This window comes from Chiloscyllium plagiosum, unplaced genomic scaffold, assembly GCF_037043375.1.
Source record: "Chiloscyllium plagiosum isolate Xiang-an unplaced genomic scaffold, Cpla_swu_hap1 HiC_scaffold_34, whole genome shotgun sequence".
NCBI lineage: Eukaryota > Metazoa > Chordata > Chondrichthyes > Orectolobiformes > Hemiscylliidae > Chiloscyllium > Chiloscyllium plagiosum.
In genome coordinates this window covers 37,599,742-37,622,450 of record NW_028270172.1, presented here as the reverse complement: position 1 = coordinate 37,622,450, position 22,709 = coordinate 37,599,742, and the positions used below count along the sequence as shown (strand labels likewise).

At 38.7% G+C, this 22,709-nt stretch overlaps 1 long non-coding RNA gene across 22 annotated transcripts in view; it reads right to left on the bottom strand.

The window, feature by feature from the left end:
- Nucleotides 1-22,709, bottom strand: part of LOC122564379 (uncharacterized) — a 231,353-nt gene that overhangs the window by 61,058 nt on the left and 147,586 nt on the right. For 10 of the 22 annotated variants that reach the window (XR_015752853.1, XR_015752855.1, XR_015752849.1 and 7 more), the window contains one exon: nt 17,813-17,910. The exons of 4 other annotated variants lie outside the window; for them this stretch is intronic. This is a non-coding gene — a long non-coding RNA (uncharacterized LOC122564379). Of the gene's footprint in view, nt 1-196; nt 600-11,604; nt 11,735-15,456; nt 16,893-17,812; nt 17,911-18,666; nt 18,790-22,709 lie in introns of those variants that run through there. 8 more of the 22 variants (XR_015752865.1, XR_015752861.1, XR_015752866.1 and 5 more) reach the window with 6 other exon arrangements.

Below are 22,709 nucleotides of genomic sequence, written 5' to 3'. Positions count from 1 at the left end.
TAACACTGGTGCAGGTGATGAGTGAATAGGCAGCACAGAGGCCATGCAGGGTTAGTAATGTGGAAGCTTCTGAGGAAAGGTGAGAGTGAGTGAGGGAAGATGCTGAACACAATAATGAGAGTGGTCAAGCATGAGTTTTCATAGAGATGGGCACAGTAACAGTGATACGTAGCAGAGACAAGACGGTGGCACTTACGTTAATGGAGCACAGAAAATCATTGACAGGCTTCCAACACTGTTCGGCAATCCTCCAGAAGACAAGAAGACACTGAGCCAGATGGTAATCTCAGACCAGGCCAGTAGAATGCCGTGTCATGGTCTCCTTTGCTGATCCTGGAGGAAGAGGACAGTCCTCCTCTGTACCATCCTGTCTACCAGTATCTTCAGGTCTTCATCCATAAAGTGAGGTGCCAAATTCCACTTATCTGTCAGGTCCAAGGCAAATATCACAAACTGTGCAGGGAAGCTCCGGATTGACATCAGTTGCCCAGATGCACCATGGCTTTTAAAGATGGCTATGGTGGCAGAGAATGTAGATCCATTCCAGGATATCTAAGGAGCAGTGAGTTCTTCTGGCAATGGTGAGTGGGAGAATTGAGCTACAATGATATGAGAACAGTGTCATAGGAGCGGAGTAGGTAGTTAATGAAGCAAAACTCACGAGGCAATGCGGAGAAAAACCCATGAAGTGTGAAATTGAAAACTGACTCAGCTAAAAAAACGTAAGATTCAGCCCAGCATGTTTGACTCATAGTTCATTGCAGATGATACATTGGCCACTGAATTAACAAGGGATGTGGTCAGCAGCACACCAGACATAAACATTGGTTTTTGAAAGGCAAGAAGTACCAATAAATTTAACGAGTATTTGTGAATTTTGTCTTTCCTGTTTGAGGCTAAATAGAGAATACTATATAAAGTTGCATAGCTTGGCGAAACGATAAACTAAAACAGTATCAGGAATGCGGAACTTATTTGGAGACAATGAAGAATCTGGAATTGTTTTCATTGACACAGATAACCTAAAGGAGGAGTTTTCATTGAGGTATGCAGAAGGAGTTTAGATAGGATTGACAGGAACAAACTGTTTCTTACTGGCAGCAGGATTGATAATTGGACAATGCAGAATTAAGATAGCTAGCAGGAGAACCTGGATTAGTTGCGAGAGGAAATGGAGGAAATTTATTTTATGCTACAGGTTGCTCGTGATGTGGAATGCATTGCCTGAAACAAAAGTGGGCATAGATTCCCACAACAACAATTACTTTCACGAGGATATTGGATATATTCTTGAAAAGGAAATATACTTAAATTTCAGGGGAATGGGACTACTCGATAGCACTTTCAAACAGCCAGCACAGACATGATGGATCAGATGACCTTTCGTACTGTATAATTTTATGAACTTCCAATTTTGATTGTCATTTATCAGAGGAGACATGGTTTTAGTAATAACTATTGGTGTTCAATTGACATTGTGAACTATATTAATAAATTAGATATTAACAAAAAAGTAGAATTGGAATCTATTCTATTCCTAACAGAACAAAGTCATATCATTCAAATAAAATAAAACTAATAATCACATATTTCAAGTTATCTTGTAATTAGAATTAAGTAGAGTCATAGAGATGTACAGCATGGAAACCGACCCTTCAGTCCAACTCACCCCTGTCGACCTGCTACCCCAACCCAATCTTGTCCCACCTGCCAGTACCCAGCCCATATCCCTCCAAACCCTTCCCATTCATATACCCATCCAGATACCATTTAAATGTTGCAATAGTACCAGCCTCCACCATTTCCTCTGGTAGCTCATTCCATACACGTACCACTCTCTGTGTGAAAACAGTTGCCCCTTAGATCTTTTTTATATCTTTCCCCTCTCACCCTAAACCTATGTCCTCTAGTTGGAAGTATACCGTAATTCAAATATAGCAGTCTTTAGATATTGCCATCACATATTACTCCAGGAATTATGTTCACAATAATCACAATGGCTTTTTCTACAAGTGAGTTTTCAAATGACAATAATTCATTCTTGGAATACGATAATAGCTTCGGCACCCAGAGAAGTTTGTTTAACTGCTAGTCAGGTGCATAGCCAACATTGCTGCTAGAAAGTGACAACTAATTATTTTATAAATAACATATCCGAAATGAAATGAACCGAAAAATGACATGATAGTGACAGATGACCAAATACTAGAATTACTTCAACAGTCTGTTTCATTATCTGGTACTTAATGAGACATAAGTAAAGAAGACATAGCTGGATCCATCTAGTTAGCATGATGTTCAACTAACATCAGTAACATTTCCTCTGAATATTCTCTCCAATTTGCATGTTCCAAAATATAAGCTTGGAAATGACTCCAAGTCAATAAACTATAAATGTTTAACCATGATAACTTAATCAGACCATCCACTTATTATTATACAGACTAATTTATAATCTTAGAGGTACAGGTTGGAATCCCAAAAACCTTGGGATCAATCGCCTATCAGAATTTGAATAAATTTGGTTTTCAAAAAATGAATAGTCAGTGATTACCTGAGATAGTTTTCTTGGCAGGTTATATTGAGAAAATATGATGATGGACTCCGGATTTCAACAGATCTAAAGTTTTGAACAGAAAATGTCACACCAGGAGAAGCTTCTGAGGGCTTATTTATTTTTGGTTTGAAACTCAGCATGATGATCAGATGATCAGCACTAAAAGCTCAAATAACCCTCCCCAAAACTGACAGTGGGTCAATGACCCAAACCCCTGACAGCGCTCAATTCCCCTTTTCTCTGACAGTGATTACATTCCCAATCCCCTGACATTGATTCCCCTCTTCATCACAATAATAATGAATGTCCTTTCCTCAAATATAATCATGATCCTCATCCCAACCCAAACCCCAACATCATTGTTCTCCTTCATTCATTCCAAATAAAATCTCCATGGTCACTTAACGATTCTTCTGACAAGCGCAGACCTAGGGCACTACTACTCTGGCACAGGTTGGTACTGAGGCTTGAACGGCCTTCTCGGAGGGACAGAATTTGAGGGGTGGAGATTGGAAATGTTGGAGGGTGTGTGTGCTGGTGAGGTGGGGTGTGTAGGGCACTGCCCTCAGATTGCCAGGTTTATACTCTACCTTGTTTCTTCAGATACTTTATTAATGATCTTCCCTCCATCATAAGGCCAGAAGTGGGAATGTTCACCAATGATAGCACAATATTCAGCACCATTCATTGAGGAGAAAGTGAGGTCTGCAGATGCTGGAGATCAGAGCTGAAAATGTGTTGCTGGAAAAGCGCAGCAGGTCAGGCAGCATCCAGGGTACAGGAGAATCGACGTTTCGGGCCTGAAGAAGGGCTTATGCCCGAAACATCGATTCTCCTGTTCCCTGGATGCTGCCTGACCTGCTGCGCTTTTCCAGCAACACATTTTCAGCTCAGCACCATTCATGACTTGCCTGATGCTGAAGCAGTCCATGTCCAAATGCAACAAGATCTGGACAATATCCAGGCTTGGGCTGATAAGTGGCAAGTAACATTTGTGCCACACAAATGCCAGGCAATGACCATCTCCACTATCAGTGATTGCCTATTTATCAACATCCTGGAAACTACCATTGACCACAAACCCAGCTGGACTTGCCATATGAATACAGTGACTACAAAGCAGGTGGGAGGCTAGGGATGCTGCCTTCAACAATTGGTCTTTCTACTTCTTTAAATCATATCTGTTGGTGACACATACACAATACACCTCACTCAGTCATTTCACACTGTGGTCAAGTCTTTGCAACACCTCCACTTCCTATTGAAAGTGAATGGTGCTTCCTTTTACTCAGACCATCGATTGAGGTGGTTAATGCTCTTTCTGAAATAGTTGTCAGAATAGTAAAACCATTTTTACTTTGAAAAGCACCAAAATCTAAAAGTAAGACAAGCACATGTGACCGTCAAAGATGTAACAAACCAGCTGAATTTGATGGACTCCAGGTCAGAGCCAGTCAAGGCACTTTGCTGAAACATTGAAAGTGAAAACAAGGGACGTAATGACATCAACACTGGTCCTGATGGATTTTCTGGGGTTACTAAAGTAATTATCTGTAGTGTCCCAACAGAGTTTGTGAAAACTTTCTTCAAGGGATGAACACTGGTGTTCTCTAGAAGGAAAGCTGCCAGCAGAAACATGGCAGAAGAGTTGGTTGACACAGTTTGGGTGTGTTCTGTACCACACATTTCATGTGTTAACTGACACAAGAGCACATTCAAAACATGGTAACCCCAAGGATGTTGATAGTGTGGATTCAGTGATTGTAACACCACCAACGAATGTCAAAGGGCGATGATTAGATTGTGTCTTATTGGAGATGGTCATTGCTTTCACTTAACCCGAGTGCAAAAGGATTCAGGTAAATTAAGGAATTTTGCATTGAAATGTTTAAGAAAATATAAAAATTCAAAATATATAAACATAAAATCTGTAACTTTCATGATGGCTCCAGGACAAGAGAGGCTTGATTTCCAGCACACTATCTCAATGAGTATGACGCAGTCTGTGATTAAAATATTGGGCTACTTATTACAAGTTGTTGAAATAAATGGTACAGTCTGTTGTTATACACTATGCAGCCTGAAAACTGTGTGCAACCTGCACCTGTATTTTCTGAAGCCTTTCTTACTTGATGTCTCAAGGCTATTCTGTGTACTGTAGGCTGAATTGACTGCTTAAGCCAGGGGTTCCTAAAACTATTGGTCATGACACCCTACCCTGAGCATTTGGTTGTGTGCTCTTCCTCTTCTAAGGCAGCAGTGCCAATTATGAAGTAAACACTCTGCAGGGACATCACTGGGATTGGCTCTGATTTCCTCTAACACACATTTCCTCTAAGCATGATTTTCTTCTTGCTAAAGTTCAGAGGGCATTGCCTATGGAATAAAATCTGCCTCCATTGGAGTCTTCAAATTGTTGTGTAAAAAGCATTTCCTACATCATTACAGTGACTATCTTTGAAAGTGCATTAATTGGCTCTAAAGTACTTGGGGATGACCTTGGGTTGTTGCATATGTTGTACAAAAGCAAGTTTTCTCTGTTTCAAACATAAATGAAGTAGAAAATACAAGCAGGATAATCTAAGATTCTAAAATTGTAAAGAGAAAGTCTTGCATTTTTATAGCACAACTTGCAAACACTGGATGTCCAAAGTACCTTCAAACAAAAGTAATATTTTAGCAGGCGGTCACTGTTGCAATGTGAGAAATGAAGCAGCCAATTTGCACACAGCAGAATCCTACAATCAGCAAAGTAATAAAACCCAGACAACCTTTTCATTTGAAATGTTGATTGATGGATAATTATTGGCCAAGAAAGCTTAGATTTTTGCTTTCAGAACCTCAAGTGGGACTTGAACATACATCCTTCTCACTCAGAGGTGGTAGCATCAAATCAGGTGGTCAATTAATGGTCTCTTCTTGGACAGTCTCCACGAGTCAGTGCTGATATTTTAGAGATGGTGCAGCTGCTGTGCCATGTGGTGAAACCATTAGGTAAACCCTGTAATCTGATTTACGTCTTGGGTTGGAGGGAATTAGAAATCCTGTTGAGGTACCCTGTGCCCAGTGGAAGTCACTCACAGTTATCAGATGCCCTTGCTTCTTCCCCTCCTATGAGCATTTTGGTTGTGACCCTACTCCCATCCCATCACCAACTCTGCTTCACTGGCCTCTAGCGAAACTACTCTATTTAACTTACAGTCCAGCCTCCATGCTGCTCCTCATGGAGAAATGGTTACAGTTCCAGCAGTAGTCAGATATCCAAGTGCTAGGATTGGAGAGTGTACAACCATCTGATTGACAGCTAACTTTCAAATGGGATGTGGAAGACAGGACCTGGGCCATTTCTCGCTTTACAGACACTGTCAAACTGCTGAGTTTCTCCACAACTTTGTTTTTGTTTCAGATCTCCAGCATCCACAGTAATTTGCTTTTACTTCATTCATTTCAGTAATTTAATGAAATAACATAGTTCCTGAGTCTGCAGAGGTGCCTCACCTGATTTTTCAGCTGGGGCTGGAGCCATTGCTTCTTTAGAGAACTCTAGCCATGGGTTATTTAATATGGAAAGACGTGAATACTTGCATTTATTGGGAAAACTAAAACTGGGCACCACGTATGGAGTCAGCTATTACGAGGGGGCATAGCTTTAAATTAAGGGGTGGTAGGTATAGGACAGATGTTAGGGGTAGATTCTTTACTCAGCGAGTCGTGAGTTCATGGAATGCCCTTCCTGTAGCAGTGGTGGACTCTCCCTCTTTATGGGCATTTAAACGGGCATTGGATAGGCATATGGAGGATAGTGGGCTAGTGTAGGTTAGGTGGGCTTGAATCGGCACAACATCGAGGGCCAAAGGGCTTGTACTGCGCTGTATTTTTCTATGTTCTATGTTCTATGTATATAGGTCTCACTAATAAAACAAAGCTCTTCAGCTGGACAGAGATTCAAATGTGAAACTTGCCATCAGAATGAATGATTGAGATGAGTAGCATCAATATTTGTAAGCATATGGAGGGAGAAAGGAATAGAAGTTTAAGGTGATGGTGTTCAATAAGGAGGTGTGACATGAAATTTGTACAGAGCAGTGGTGTAACATGGAGCAGTTGGGTCAAGTGGCCTGTTCCTGTGTTGTTCATTTAATTTAGTTGCAGTTTTGCATCAGTGCAGGGAGGAGAGTGACGTTGTGGTGTAGAACTGAAATATGAACTGAAATGAAGGAGGAGCTTTGTCACCGCTGTATTCTTGTACAAGATCAGAGAATGCAGAAATTACAATAAATATAGAGACAGTGTGTCCATAAGACCACAGTTTTTCTCCTGCTTTGGACCCATCTATAATAGCCCATAAAAAGGGAGAAAGATTACTTTGCAGGATAAAGCATAGAAATAGCTTGGATCTTCCAGTCTGTTTAGTACAAATAATTGCATGACACATTAATGTATGATTTTAAAAAACCTTAATTATCATTACTTAGTAACAAGGTAGAGTTGGCACAGCAGAACATTCAGTTTCCGAACTACTTTATGATAACATGCGCTGTTTATACAGTCATTACTTGAAATTATACACAGTGACTATTTTTCTTCATCAATAAAATAGACCAGTTTTTTTTTTACTTTTGCTTTTATGTGCAGAAATTTTGAATTTATATCAGTACCTTCTCACTGCTATATCCCCTGAGGAATACATCTCAACCGCGGTATGTTGGACCCAGAAGTTCTCGCTCTCTGATCATCTGGCAGATTCTGGCACCAGGGGACACCAATGTCAAGGCCTGTGATGGATCAAAAACTCACTTATGTCCCGCCTGTCGACTCTTGATGACATGATTGGTGTGCAATCAAACGGGTTTTCTCAAAGTAGGAGATTTGCACGTTTGCACCCTATGCTTAATTCCACCCTTCACTCGTATGCCTCACTCCCATTTCCCCCATCCCCCGCTCCCACCGTCTGCCCATATCCCAGTAGGTCATTGAAGGTAAGTCTTTTTGGAAACCTTTTATGTTTATCACAGGGTGGGGTCGCAAGGAGAAGGAAATCAGAGGCAAAGGCAAGGATTTTCCACCTGTCCCCCACACTTTAAAAGAAGATCAGGAAATTGCAACCATGATGTTCATATCTTCAAGAAATTTTGAAAGTGAGAATTAGGAGTAGTAATTGACAGCATGGCAGAAGATAGAATCGCTACAGTATGGAAGCAGGCCATTCGGCCCATCGAGTCCACATCGCCCCTCCGAAGAGTATTCTACCCAGAGTCTGCCTTCTACCTAATCTTTGTAACCTTGCAGCTCACATAGCTAATCCATCTAACCTGCGCATCTTTGAACTGTGGGAGGAACCTGGACCACACAGAGGAAACCCGTGCAGATACAAGGAGATTGTGCAAACACCACACCGTCAGTTGCTTGAGCGTGGAATCAAACATTGGTCCCAGGCATCATTAGGGAGCAGTGCTAACCACCGAGCCACCATGTTGCTCGTTCACAGATGGTTCACAGTAAAGATTTTCACAGGTTCAAACAAATGTCTTCCATTTATTTGACACTCTTCAAATTTTCAAGACACTCCAAAATGTTCTGCAGCTAGTGAATTACTTTCGCTGTGCAGTTCGTTTTGTAATATAGGAATTGTGATGGCCAAACTGAGAGGTTCCACAAACTGCAGTGAGGTAATAAACAGGTAATTTGTTTTAGTGATGTTAGATTGCTTTGGGAGAACTGACCTGATTTTCTTCAAATGGGATCTTTTATATCTAGTTGACGAGACAATCAGAGGCAGCGTTTAACACATCATTGGTGAAGCAGTACTTTCAACAGTGGATCAATTCCTTACTATTGCACTTGAGTTTCAGCTCAACTTTCTGCTTAAGTTTTTGGCATGACACTGGTACCCACAACATTCTGTTTCCAAGGAAAATTGTTGTAGATGGTTTCAGAGAGATATCTGTAGCATAAAACTGATGTGACTGAAAGCCCTTCTGTCAGTGGAGCAATACATAAATGGTACTTACTGCAATATATGATTTGGACACTTTTGATTTTGAATACTTTAGAATTTACAGAGACAAATGTACAAGATCCTCACAAATTGTCTTAGATCATTGTTGCTATTCATTTGTGGAGTAGGACTTGTGGCATTCATAGAAATTGCCAATCATAGCTAATTTTATAGGTTCACGAAGGCTTAAATTAAGCATGGATAAGGAATGCAGCAGAAATGGATGTTATTGTGGAAGTAAGCAATATTGTTTCTCCCAGTAATTTAAATGCCAATACACAGAAATGCCTGTTTCAGCCCATGTGGATGGACAGAGAAGGGATATGTGTGTGTTTTTCCATGTGTCTGTGTGTTTGTGTATGCGTGTCAAGGATGTATGAGGGTTCTACTAAAAGGAACAGGTTTACTGAAAAACTAACTTTTTGGTCTATCATTCAGCTTCGGTGGATTTTACTGGAATGCAGATTAGCAACATGTTTAATGATCAATAAATGCAAAAAGTGTTTGTTCAATTAATGATAGCAAAGCTAGAATTCATTAGTCCATCATTTTGGTTAAACACAACTGCAAGCACTAAATAGCTGAAACCTGTAATACAAACACGATGGGTGTGCTTGTAGTTTGGAACACTTCCTCAAAGAAATGTCAATATTACACAGAATGTTGTGAGAATGTATACCAGACGTGTATGTGAGGAATACCTATTTTGATTTTAACTTATATGCAAGGATCCATTACTGTACCACTTTAGGTATAGTTAAGTGAAAACTAGAATATTTCAATTGACTGATGTATTTATGTCATCACACAATGAAGTAAATAGTAATCTAACTACAACAAGAGCTTTCCCTGACTAATTCTTCAGTTTTCTATCTGAAGACAGGTCTTTGGGGATTATTTGCTAAACAAAGATGTGGTCCCAAATTTCATTCACCTTGACTGAAAGTGAATAATTTTAAAGTTTCAAGACATTTCTGGCCTGATAAGTAAATATTGAGAGTGTCTCTGGTACTTCACATTGGGCAAGCAGAGATCAGTGATATCCTAAAATTTCATCTCTATTTGCCACAGAATCTGCTTAGACTGAGTTCAAAATTGATGACAGAGAAAATCAAATCCATTTCAAGTAACTGTGACCGCTAGTGCAACATCACTCCATCACCCTGCCCTACACCTCTCCCCAGCCTGCTACCCAAAACATTGGTCTTGCCTTCATTCATCAAAACCACATACTTTGGAATTCCCTCCCTTTATCTTCTCCTTACAGATATTGCTTAAAGTCAACCCCATATGAAAATGAAAATAACTGAGAACCAAGTGAAATACAGAAGGCTCAGAAGGAAGGTGAAAAGCAAATAAGAGATGCAAAGAAGAATTTTGAAAAAAGACTGGCAGCTAACCTAAAGGGAAATACTAAAGTCTTCTGTAAGGACATCAGTAGTAAAAGGGTGGTAAAAGGAGGACAATTAGTGTCCTAAAAGGGAACTTATACTGAGGCCAAAGGCATGGCTGAGGTGTCAGATGAACACTTTGTTTTTACCTACAAGTTAGATGCTGCCCAGGCAATGGTGACAGGGGAGGAAGCTTGGTCACTATAAGGATTATGGACTTTGAAAGAAAATTTAAATTCTGCACAAAAGAAATCTCAGGGCACTGAAGCTTTGAGTAGTGGGTAAGGGACCCAACCTCTCTCAGCAGAAATCAACTGTAATGCAACACATACTGAAGACAATGTTCAATGAACATGAAGATGAATTTGATACACTTAGAGGAAATAACTTCAAAACTCATAAATAGCTCACTAATAAGTAGTTTTTCAAAACCTAATTCACAGAGATATGATATGAGTAGCATGAGTGAAGATGAGGTTTACTAGGATGTTGCCTGGGCTACAGAATTCAGTTGTAGAGATTGAACAGACTAAGGTTCTTTTCCTTAGAGCAGGGGAGATTGAGACAGGGCATGATTGAGATGTATAAAATTCTGAGGGACATAAATAGGGTTGACAGGAAGAAACCTTTCCCCTTGGTAGATAGCTCAATGACAGGGAGCATAGATTTAGATAAGGGGTAGCAAGTTTAGAGGAGATAAGAATCATACAGCACAGAAGAAGATCTTTCAGTCCAACTCGTCCATGCCAAACAGACATTTCAATCTGACCTAGTCCCATTTCCCAGCATTTGGCCCATATCCCTCTAAACATTTCTTTTACACATACCATTCCAGATGCTTTTAAATATTGTAATTGTACCAGCCTCCACCATTTCATCTTGCAGCTCATTCCATGCACACACAACCCTCTGCGTGAAAACGTTGCCCCTCAAGTTCTTTTTATGTCTTTCCCCTCTCAGCTTAAACCGATGCCTTCTAGTTTTGGACACCGCTACCCTAGGAGAAAGACCTTGACTATTCACCCTATCCATGCCCCTCATGATTTTGTAAACCTCTGAATGGTCACCCCTCAGCCTCTGAAGCTCCAGAGAACAAAGCCCTAGCCCATTCAACATCTCCCTAGAACTCAAACCTTCCAGTCCCAGCAGCATCCTTGTAAATCTTTACTCCATCCTCTCAAGTTTAACAACATTCTTCCTATAGAAACGGGACCAGAATTGTATGCAGTATTCTGAAAGTGGCCTCACCAATGTCCTGTATCATCATGTCCTAACAATGCAAGCACGAAAAATGCTTTTTCTCACCAACCTGTCCATCTGCAACTCCATTTTCAAGGAGATGGAAGAAAATCTTTACCACTCTGATGGCAGGGAATCTGGAACTCACTGCCTATGAGGGTAGTAGAGGCAGAAGCCCTCATAATACTTAAGAAGTATTTAGATGTGCACTTGCAATGCCAAGGCAGACAAGGCTATGGACCGAGTGCTGGAAAATGGGATTAGAATTGTTAGATGGTTGTTTTTGACCAGTGCAGACATGATGGGCTGCAAGGCCTTTTTCTATGCTGTAGATCTATTGACCCTTTGACTTTAAGTGTTTAATGTTGATAATAAGGAGGTATAGGATAAGCTGTTAGTACATAAAGTTGATAACACACCTGCACTGGTTGAGATGCATCCAAGGATTTTGAAGAAAGTGAGAATGGAAATTGCCAAGGCACTGTCAACAATCTTTCAATCTTCCCTGGATTCATAGGTCGTGTTGATGAAGTAGAGAACTGCAAAAATCTGACCCATTCAAAAAAGGTTGTAAAGATCGGTCCAGCAATTACAGATTAGTCAGTTTAACTTTGATAATGGGGAATGTTCTAGAAGCAATTATTCACCATAGAATTAATATTCACATAGAAAAATGTGGGTTAATTTCACACAGTCATCGTGGATTTGTTAAGGGAAAATAAAGTCTAATTAACAGAGTTTTTGAAGAGGTAATAGAGAGGGTTGGTGATGGCAAGGTTTTTGATGTGGTGTACATGGACTTCCAAAAGGCCTTCAATATGATGCCACATAACAGACTTGTAAGTAAAGTGAGAGATCGTGGAATAAGAGGGACAATAACAAGATGGAAAAAAAGTTGGTGAGTGATGGGTAACAGAGAATATTTATTGATAATAGGTATTTATTGCGCTAGAGGAAGGTTTTTATTGGAGTTCTCCAGACATCAGTATTTGAATGGTTCCTTTTCTTGATATATAAATAATTTAGATGTTCTTGTATATGGGGACAATTTCAAACTTTGTGAACATTACAGAACTTGGATGAATTGTAAACAGTGAGGAGGACAGTGTAGAACGTCCAAAAACAATATGTCAAGGTGCTGGAGTGTGCAGATAGGTGGCAAATGAAGTTCAAAGTAGTGAGGGATGAAGTGTTCACCCTTTTACAGGGAACTTGAGGAGACAGTATCAAATAAAGGGTACTATTCTAAACGATATGCTGGAGCAGAGAGAATTGGATGTATTTGTGCATATATCATTAAAGGTGGCAGGACAGGTAGAGAGAGCTGTTAATAAAGCATACAATATTCTCTACTTCAAAAATAGGGTGCAAGAGCTTATGCTTATTCAGCTTATACTGAATCTATATCAGTCACTTATTAGATCTTAGCTGTATATTGTGTACAGTCCTAGGTACCACACTATAGGAAGGATGACAATGCATTGGAGAAATTGCAGAAATGCTTTTGGGGATGAGAAACTTCATTTATGAGGATTTTTGGAGAAGTTGGGACAGTTTGCCTTAGAGAGAAGGAAGCTAAGAAACTGAACAGAGATTTGGCAGAAGTTTTCAAAATCACGAGGGGTCTGGGCAGAGCAGATAGGGAGAAACTGTTCCTACTCATAAATGGATCAAGAATTGGGGGCACAGTTTTAAAGTATTTGATAAAAGAAGCAAATGAATGATCTGGGTTTGGAATGCACGACCTGAAGTTGTAGTGACGGCAGGTTCAAGAGGGCATTAGATAAATGGTTAAACAGAAACATGTCCAAGGTGATAGTGGAAAGGCAGGAGTTTGGCACTGAGTCTAAGTGGAAAGGCAGGACTTTGGCTCAGATAGCCAGGGCAGTCACTTGGGACAAATGGCTTCCTCTGCATCATAACAATTCTTCGATTCTGTTCAGCATTTGGTCATCTCTCTTAACATTCTCATATTGGTCCAGTGTTCATTTTTATCATTGCTTCCATATGAAGTGATTAGAGATACTTTCTAAGTTGAAGATGCTATATCAATGAGAACTGTTGCAAATTGACCAAGAGAAAAAATGATAAATACCTGAAAAGGAAAGAAATAATTATGGAATGTAGAAAAGGAAAAGGATGGGAATAAGCGACTGACTCTTCCAAGACCTGATGCAGGTGTATTGAACTAAATGACTATCTCTTGTGTTGTATTATGCTATGTAAATTACTCCTACCAGGCCTAATAGAAGCACAAAGGCAAATATAAACATGATAGTACCATAAAATCCAGTCTTGAGCAGTTGAGTGTTGACCCCCAGTCAAAGTATGGAGAAGGTGCATAAATCAACATTTTCACTCTTTTGAACATGGGTGCAAACTTTTGGCCTACCAGGATTTATGGATACCATTTGATATTTAGAATTCCAGGTCTGAAAATTTAAGCTATATATAAAAAGGTTTCCAAGTTATCCATTTTCACTGAAGTACTGAATCAGTTTAGGGGAAGTAGTGATCTAGTGGTAATGTCACTGTGCTATAATCCCAGACTAATGCTTTGGGGAACTTAAATTTGAAACCCATCAGAGCTGATTGTGAAATTTGAACTCAACAAAAAATCTGGAATTAATAAAGCTGGTATAACAATAACTATACAGCCATTGTTAATGGTCATAAAAAATGAATCTAGTTCACTAATGTCCTTTAGGGAAAGAAATCTGGTGTATTTACCTGGTCTGGCCTACATATGACTCCAGACACACAATGGGTTACAATCTATATCCCATGAAAATGTAATCAGTTTAGCTTTTCTTTAGTTAACCAGTGAAAATGTAATGCAAAACTAAAAACACATTTAGACAGCATCATTTAGTTTCTTTTTTGTTCTGTATCAATTTAAGGTAGCACCAACTACACAAAGTAATTCAAAGTTAATTTTGCTAAAATTGTCAAACTATATTGTTATTTCAATGTCTGCAGTAACCCTGATTGATATGAAAGAACCATTGAATATGTTTTCTTGCTGGAGTGCCAAAAATTTTAAACTGCGCAGCTAATACAGAATTGGACTGATGTTTGTGAAGCGGTAGAGAATGATTTGCCCTTGTAGTGAAGGAAAACCACATCATCTAAATGTAAAATGTAATTATGTATAAATGCGGTTTGGTATCATACTGGATTTGCTTTGCTTAATATAGAATAGCAAATTATACAAGAATCTAGAAACATAATGTTTTGTTGATATATATTACAGTTTTGAGATAAATCTGTTTGGTTTTACAATAGCTGCAGTATAGTAAGTTGGAATCTGATTTTAGTATGTTAATGATAAACGCTAAATTCTTCTTTAACTACCTTCAACCAAAGTTGAGACCTTTTTGAATTTAATAATTCAGTTAACATGCATTAAATTAAACAGAGGAAACAAAAGAATTAAAACAACTTTACATTAGGGATATTTACTTACTGTTTGTGGGTAAAGGATTGATCCTACTCTCTTGTAAGCAAATTTTATATTTTGTCATAATAACGTTTAGGGTTTTTATAAAGATAAATCTCACCCGCGCAGCTTTCCAAGCAGATGTGTGGAAGATATAGATATTCTGTACTTTTACAAATGAATATTTTAAGTAACAAACCATTATATGAAAATGAGCAGTGCTCTGGTTCTGACAGATTCCAGAAGATCTGAATATGGGAAATATTTTGTACATGAAGAGTTGCTGTTGCCATCGTCTTTGCTTATAGGTGGTATTTCATGAGAACAATGGAAATCAGTAGCGCTAGTCTGCACTGAGTGTTTAAGTGACTGCCAAGCAACATTATGGTGCCACAATCTTTAAAGATTATTTTATTTTACTCTATCAGTTCTTGGGCTAATGTGGTCCCATTTACATTGTATGATTGTATATTTAAAGATACAGACACTACGTCAGAAAATGCGTTCACCAGACATTGAAAATAAAAGAGTTAATCTTACAGCAGTAATGTAATGGAGCGATGGAAACAATTACAAACTCTACAGCATCTGAACTCAGCTCAGGAAAACAAACAAATAAAAAAAATGCCACTAGGATTACCCATGCTAATATAATTTCACCCAATGCTCCCTTGTGATACTAACGCATTCCTAGCAGTCTTATTGTCACAGGATCATAAGAATTTTTTCATTTGAAGCACCCAGCTTTTGACAGCCCTTCAGATCCAAATTGACATTTTACATGCAAAATCTTTTATATATGTATAATGTATATTCAAAATTCCAATCATACCAGCCTATCCAAAAGGTGAGTCCGGGATGATTTAATCCATGAATTATTCAATTTTAAGCGGCTGCTGGAATTGCTAACTGCGAAGGGTTTCTGTGGCACTCATTTTATTCATTCATCCGACTGTGATCTGTTCCCCTGTTTAAGAGCCTGTCCCTTGGGGCACTGGCTCACATACCACATGCATAAAATTGGCAAAATCCTAAATGTGCTTCTGTCTCATACCGTAGTCTTCACCGGCTGTCGTTTTATTTGCCTCATTAGATACCACATCCTGGCAATGTCTGCAGATCCTGAACCTGATGTAGAAAAATGTAAAGCTATATCAGGGATAAGGGGGTGATGCAAATATTGTAATCCAGGTGATGGTACAGTGCTTCCTTTGTTTTCACAACACACTTTATATCTGGAAGCTATTTTTTGCCCTCAGCTGCATTGAATGTATTCAGTGAAATCCGTTAGATAGAACAAGCTGGTTGATGCACTTATTCCAGAGGTTGAAGCTCAGATGAAGGCTGATATTAAAAGACAATTTAATCCACACTCAGCGACAAAAAACAAACAAATGATGAAGCAGTTGGACGGTCTGGATTATAGCTGCTTGAAACTGCAATTGGAAATACAAATGTGCACAACTCCATTTCCCTCAGTCTCCAGCATGACATGTACTGCAATCCCCGGGATTCTCCACACGATGGCTAGTGATGTTGATACTAGACAGCTGCTTCCCTGTATCCAGGAATGATTTGAAGTGAAGTAGGTCAGCAGGTCTGGCCTCTAATTTGAGATCTGTGCAAAGCCAGAGACAGATACTGTTGTCAATCCATGTTATTGCATTCATTCTTGATTTGAGCTAAGACTGGAACATCAAGCTGCATGGTTGCAAAAAAAAAGGCCTTGATGAAATGGTCGATGAAAAGTACTGTATCCTTTGTCCCGACCGTGCAGGTACATTAGCATGGCACAAGAAACTATTAATAAAGAGCCAGGGAGCGCAAAGCCATCCTTCATCAAAGGCTCTCATCATAGCATTGTGGGCACAGACCTTTTGTGTGGTTCCTTTACTTAACTGAAAGCACTGCATGCCAAGAAAATTAACCTGTAAATCTAGTAAGCAGTTTCTTTTGCTATTTCACTCCCGATAAGGTTTTTTCTCCCATAAGACCGACGGCGCAGGTGAAAGAATCCTATTGCTGCTTTGAGCCTGCTGCAGCGTCTGCTTTGCCGCACTGCGACTGGAAATCTGCAGCAGTAAGAGCTAGCTTTCTGGCAGTTGCGATCGTGAAGAAACCAGCAGCACTATGACACTGCAGTCAGCTGACTTTGCAGTGTTATCATTTCAGTGGTGCTACGCAGACTTAAACTGGTTCGCGAGTTGGTGCAAAAGGAGTAACCCCTGGTGAAGAAATGGACTCCGCTATGTACTCTCACAAAATGACTGGCTTGCTTCTGCTGCGACTTGCCTCAAGATCATCAGTTTAAATAACTTTTGGCAGGAGAGCAAAGGAAGTGGATTCTACTTCCTGTTGATACAATATGTGGATGAAAACTGCGTTACAGTTTCCCCTTTCCATCAGTGAAATGTCTACATTAATTGCATGTGAAGAAAATATTTGTCTTCCTATTTACCACAGTGCAGTCCCTGTCTGCATTTTCCATAGCTACAGTAACCCTTTAGCAGGCATCATAGTATAAATTTCCATTTCCAGCTGGCTGCTTGTAATTGGTACAGTTTAAAATAGCAATTCCCAATGAGGGCCAATTCTTAAAGGTTTACAGTAGAATGTTTAAACTATGTATAAAATAAATGATTCAAATGCTTGACTTGGTTCTTTTTAAGGAGATGGTCTGTTTATCATGCACCTCATATTATACTTGAGAGAATAGACTTCACAAAGATGCCTGTCACTGACGGCAAGTTTCGATTTTCATTCACACAAATGCAAAATGAAGAAAGGCAGCTTAGTTAAATATTTGTGCAACAAGTATATTGTGACCCTATTGAAAAAGATGAGGCAAAATAACAACTGAAGTAAAATAAATATATGAAATGTAAGCTTATTTCATCTGTGCCATTTCTTTAAAAAATACTTTAGGTATTTCTTCAGAATGTTTATACTTATATGTTTATTACTGGGTGAGGTGATAGCCAAGTGGGGTTATCGCCAGACTATTAATCCAGAGACCTAAGGAATGTTCTAGGGATCAGGATTTGACTCCACTATGGCAGATGGTAGAATATGAATTCAATAAAAATCTGGAAATAAAAGTCTAATGATTACTATGAAACAACGTCAGTGGTCAAGAAAAAGCCATCCAGTTCACTAATATCCTTTATAGAAGGAACTGCCGTCCTTACCTGGTCTGGCCTACATGTGACTCCAGACCCACAGCAATGTGATTGACTCTGAACTGCCCTCTGGTTAATTAGGGATGGGCAATAAATGCTGGCCTAGCCTACGAATAAATAAGAAAAAATAAGAATTTATAAGGGTATCGAAGTACCACAAGAAAAAAACAGAATTATGTAGCAATTTATTGAAATCACAATTTGCTAACATTACAAATCAGGATGTGAGATTCCTTTGTTCATTGTACCCCATTTTACCACACAGTATATTTGTCCTTGACTCCCAGACCTCCTATCAATTTAGTTCTGAGCTAGTTACCAAAAATATCCAAGAATGGCTCAGGAATGAAAAGCATTCCAATTTTCCTCTCTTCACAGAGGTTGGCCTCCACTTAAAACCAATTAGATAGCTTTTCCAAAGAGTATATTGAACCTCATGTATTACTTCTATGATTCAAGACTGCAATAAGCCAAGTACAAGATCAATGAATCGTAGCAAACTGGTTAATGGTGATGAAAGGGAAGTTTTTCGTGGCTGAGACAAATAGTTGGTTGTGATTGTCAGAACTCAATCTTCGCAGCCCCATGATTTTACTACAGGCACTCCTCCATGAAATGTCCTCAGTTTAACTACCATCATTTGCTTCATCAACAAGTGTCCTCCTATCCTATGATCAGGTTCACTTACTGTTCTGTCTTCAAACCATCACACCCCTCAATCTTTAGTGGCACCATAATCATCACATCTGTTATTGTTGACATTGGGGGCCATCAATGGCCAAAGGAATATCTAGGCCAGCCACATCACCACCATTGATACATGATTAAGGCAAAGTTTGGGTAATATGTGATGAGTGGCTTACCTTCTGACCTTTCAAATCTGTCATCACTGTGCCTCATGACAAAATAATAGCAGAGTACTTGGAACTTGCCTGAATAGAAATAACTGCAACAACAATAAAAAAAACTGAAAATCATCAAGCAACAAGCATTTAATTTGATCACTGTCCTTGATCCAATATACAGCTTTACACTATCAACACCCTGTGGATGCAGCACATACTGTCTATATTTAAAATACCACAAGAAAAATGGCACAAGGTCTGCTACGGTCACGAAAGCACATTGCCAAAAATTCAACTAAAAAAAACACAGCGGTTGTATGAAGAGACTTGCTCTGAACAGACATAGGAGAGTATAAATAGCACCAGTCACAGAATGTTTGTCTAGGCTTCAGCTCTGCAGAATCTCCTCCTGATGGAATTGGTAATTTGCCCACATAAACAAAGCTGGAGGAGAGAGATGACATGAAATGCTTACAATTCGTAACCTAACAAACTGCTTTATGCTTGGAAAGACATTTAGCAATTTGTTTTGTAGAAAGAAAAGGGTCTGATTTTACTCTCTTCTGGCATAAATGCAAAAGGCTTAAATTCATTTTAATTAAACTTGAATCCTGAAATAATTTTTCTACTGTGACTGCAGACCAGATGTATGCAAATTATATATAAATGTGGTATTTGCTGTTCTGCACAGTTTTTCGACAGTAAAGCTGTCCGTTAATTGTTTTTGGTTGTTTCTGGCCATGGTTCGGTAAATCAATTTAAGCATCAAGACTGTAAATTGGTGCCTTAAAAACCTTGAGATTTGGAAATAATTTCATAGATTCAAAAATAATGCTGGAACGCTGAAGCTGGGTCTGCTGTAAGATCCCTTTGCTTTTGGTACTTTATTTTAAGGACGTTTCAATTCAACAATCATATTACCACTGCTTTGTTACATCCCACCCCTTATTCTTCAGCTATTTCCTTTCTTGCTAGACACCTATCTGCTACTGTGCACTCCATCTCCCTCTAGGGCTTAGTTTTTGCAATTCTCATTTTGTTACAGATACATTTGTTTTATTTTTCCAGGTTGCTGCTGTTCCCTGTTTTAATTTTTCAAGCTGCTCCCATCCTAGGTTTTGATTTCCAGGCAAGTCCTACTTTTTTTTAAACCGTTTCTTACTTATTTCCTTTGCAATGATACTTGGCTGCCACTCTCTGGTATTAATTTGCCTCAGCTCACTCTTGCTTGCTTTCTCTCCATTGTTTTAATTCCTGGACTGTCATTCTCTCCCACACTTTCCTTATAAATTAATAAGCAACTGATTCACTTCTATACAACATTGATACATGCAGATAACATTACGTAAACATGATGTCTGGTAATTCAACTGAAATTGAAAAACATAATTTAATTTAGTTATACTCTGTCTTGACCATTAAGAACAATAAAAACCTTAAAGAAGTAACTCATTGTATACTTTGAGATAAGAGCATCATGAGACTCAAATAGACAGTAGAGATATATAGATGGGATTGGAACTGGATCATGTGCCACATCTCTATGGATGTTGAAATATGCTTTGATTTTATCCAGCAACTAGAAAGCCAATATAATCAACAACAAGGTAACATGATGATAGGAAATTGTATTGCTCTTCTGTTTGATTACCATCTAGTGTAATGGCACTTTACTGGGTCTGATCAAATGGTTCTTAACTTAATCTGGTTTAATTTTTTAACAGAGAGGATCGCTTTAAAGAAATTAATCTTGTCAACAACTTGATTAGAATCAACCAAGACATTTGAAGGTTTTAAACTGGATTATCATATAGTTACTGTTTGATTCATCACTTTTTCAAATATACTTGTTTTATATTAAAACATAATTAAATCAACCTGAAATTATTCAAACTAATTTTAATAATTGGAAAATATGACTACATATTGAACTGAGAGATATTAGTTCCTAAGGGTTATGCAACTTTATTTTCTACCATTTGATGGACCAAAATATGTTATGATGAAAAAGTTCATGAAGTTTGGGTTGACATCTTTTAAAACAAATTTTCTGCCTCAGTTAGCAATTGAAAAGCTTTTACTGATATACTAGGACCAACTGTTAAATATACGTTTCATTTCTATTAGCTTTGGATCATTGAGAGTTTGGCAAATCTTCTTCAACAATATCAACCAAAATGGAATAAAGTACTGAAGCATTAATAAAATGTCCAAAATTAGCAAACATAATAACTATAGAGAAGATAAAGAAGAATGATCCGAGTCTCATAAGAAAGGACATTTCTAGTTGTGTTAGTACAGTCAATAGATAGCCTTTGAATATACTCATTCTTAAGGATGAGTGAGCTGCAAGCTTTCCATTCGTTCTTGGAATGTGGGTGTCATAGGCAAGGTAAGCCTTCATTGTTCAGCCCAAATTACCTTTGAGAAGGTACTAATAAGCTGCCTCCTTGAACTGCGGCAGTTCATGAGCTCTCAGTAACTTCACAATGCTATTTAGGAAGACAGTTCCTGTGTTTTGACCCACTAACAATGAAGCAATGGTAATATTCTTCCAAGTTGGGATGGTGAGTAGCTTTAAAGGTAACTTAAAGGTGGTGGTGTTTCTATGCATCTGCTGCTCTTGTCTTTCTAAGTGTGGAAACATGCTTTTGAAGAAAATTGTGTGAGTTGCTGCAGTTGATCATATAGATGGAACAAATGGCTGGAACTGTGTGATGATAGTGGAATGAGTGATTTTTGTTTAAGCACTGCAGGGAAGGTCTTGGGCTCAGAAATGAAAAACAAGATGTTCCGTCATCTTTTTTTAATTGTTATTGTTGCTTCTCATTTGCAGAGCACCAGGAATTCCAAAGTGATTACAAAATTATGAGCAGTTTTGGGCCCTGTATCTAAGGAAAGATGTGCTGGCTTTGGAAGGGGTTCAGAGGAAGTTTACAAGAATGATCCCAAGGATGAAGGGCTTGTCATATGAGGCGCATTTGAGGACTCTGAGTCTGTACCTGATGGAGTTGAGAAAGATGAGGGTGAATCTGATTGATACGAACAGGATACTGAGAGACCTGGATAGAATGGATTTGAAGAAGATGTTTCCACTAGTAGGGAGACAAGAGTGAAGGGACCACCCTTTAGAACTAAGATGAAGAGGAATTTCTTCAGCTAGAAGTTGGTGACTCTGTGAAACTCATTGCCACAGAGGGTTCTGGAGGTCAAGTCATTGAGTATATTTAGTCAGAGATAGATAGGTTCTTGATGAGCAAAGGGATCAAAGATTATGGGACGAAGGCAGGAGATTGATGTTGAGAAAGCCATGATCAAATAGTGCAGAAAACGCGATGGGTTGAATGGCTTAATTCTGCTCTTATATCTTGTGGTCAAAATACATCAACTTGAAAGGCAAAAGATATGTAAAGCAAATTGGATTTATTCTAAATTGTCAGGTGTCTAACCTATTTTCTACCTTCCAGATTGTTGTCATAGGAGACTTTGAGCCTTTAGTCTTTCACAATCTCTTCATAGATTCTCCAGAATCCAATATAAAAGAAATCAATAGAAACAATATAAACTCCATTGTAACTTGTGAAATTTCCTTTGAAACTATATCGAGAAGGAGGTCACACTTTAAGAACTAGAACATTTGAACTGAGAAAGTTGTCTTATTTTGCCCTGCTGTTTCAAGACCCTTTGCATTCCTTCAAACCAAATAGAAGGAAAAGCGCAACAAATTTTTAAAAAGAACCACTTGAGAGACAATTGTGGGAAATAAAATCTTGGATATGTTGGCACAGAGTCATAGCACTTTTTAAAAACTGCTTTTGGTTCCAAGCAATGAGTATTATCACAAATAAGGAGCTCTAAAAATATACCAGTAGACTAGTGTACTAATAATATGGGCCTCAGGAGAATCTAGCGCACATGAGAGGTTTATCAACTCTCCTGATCCCACAGCCAGCCAATTGTGATTTCTTTGTTTCCATTTGTTTTCTCCAGCTCTCCATCTTTAGAACACTAGAGATGATCAACAATAACTAATGAGGCCTACTACAACTGCACTGACTAGG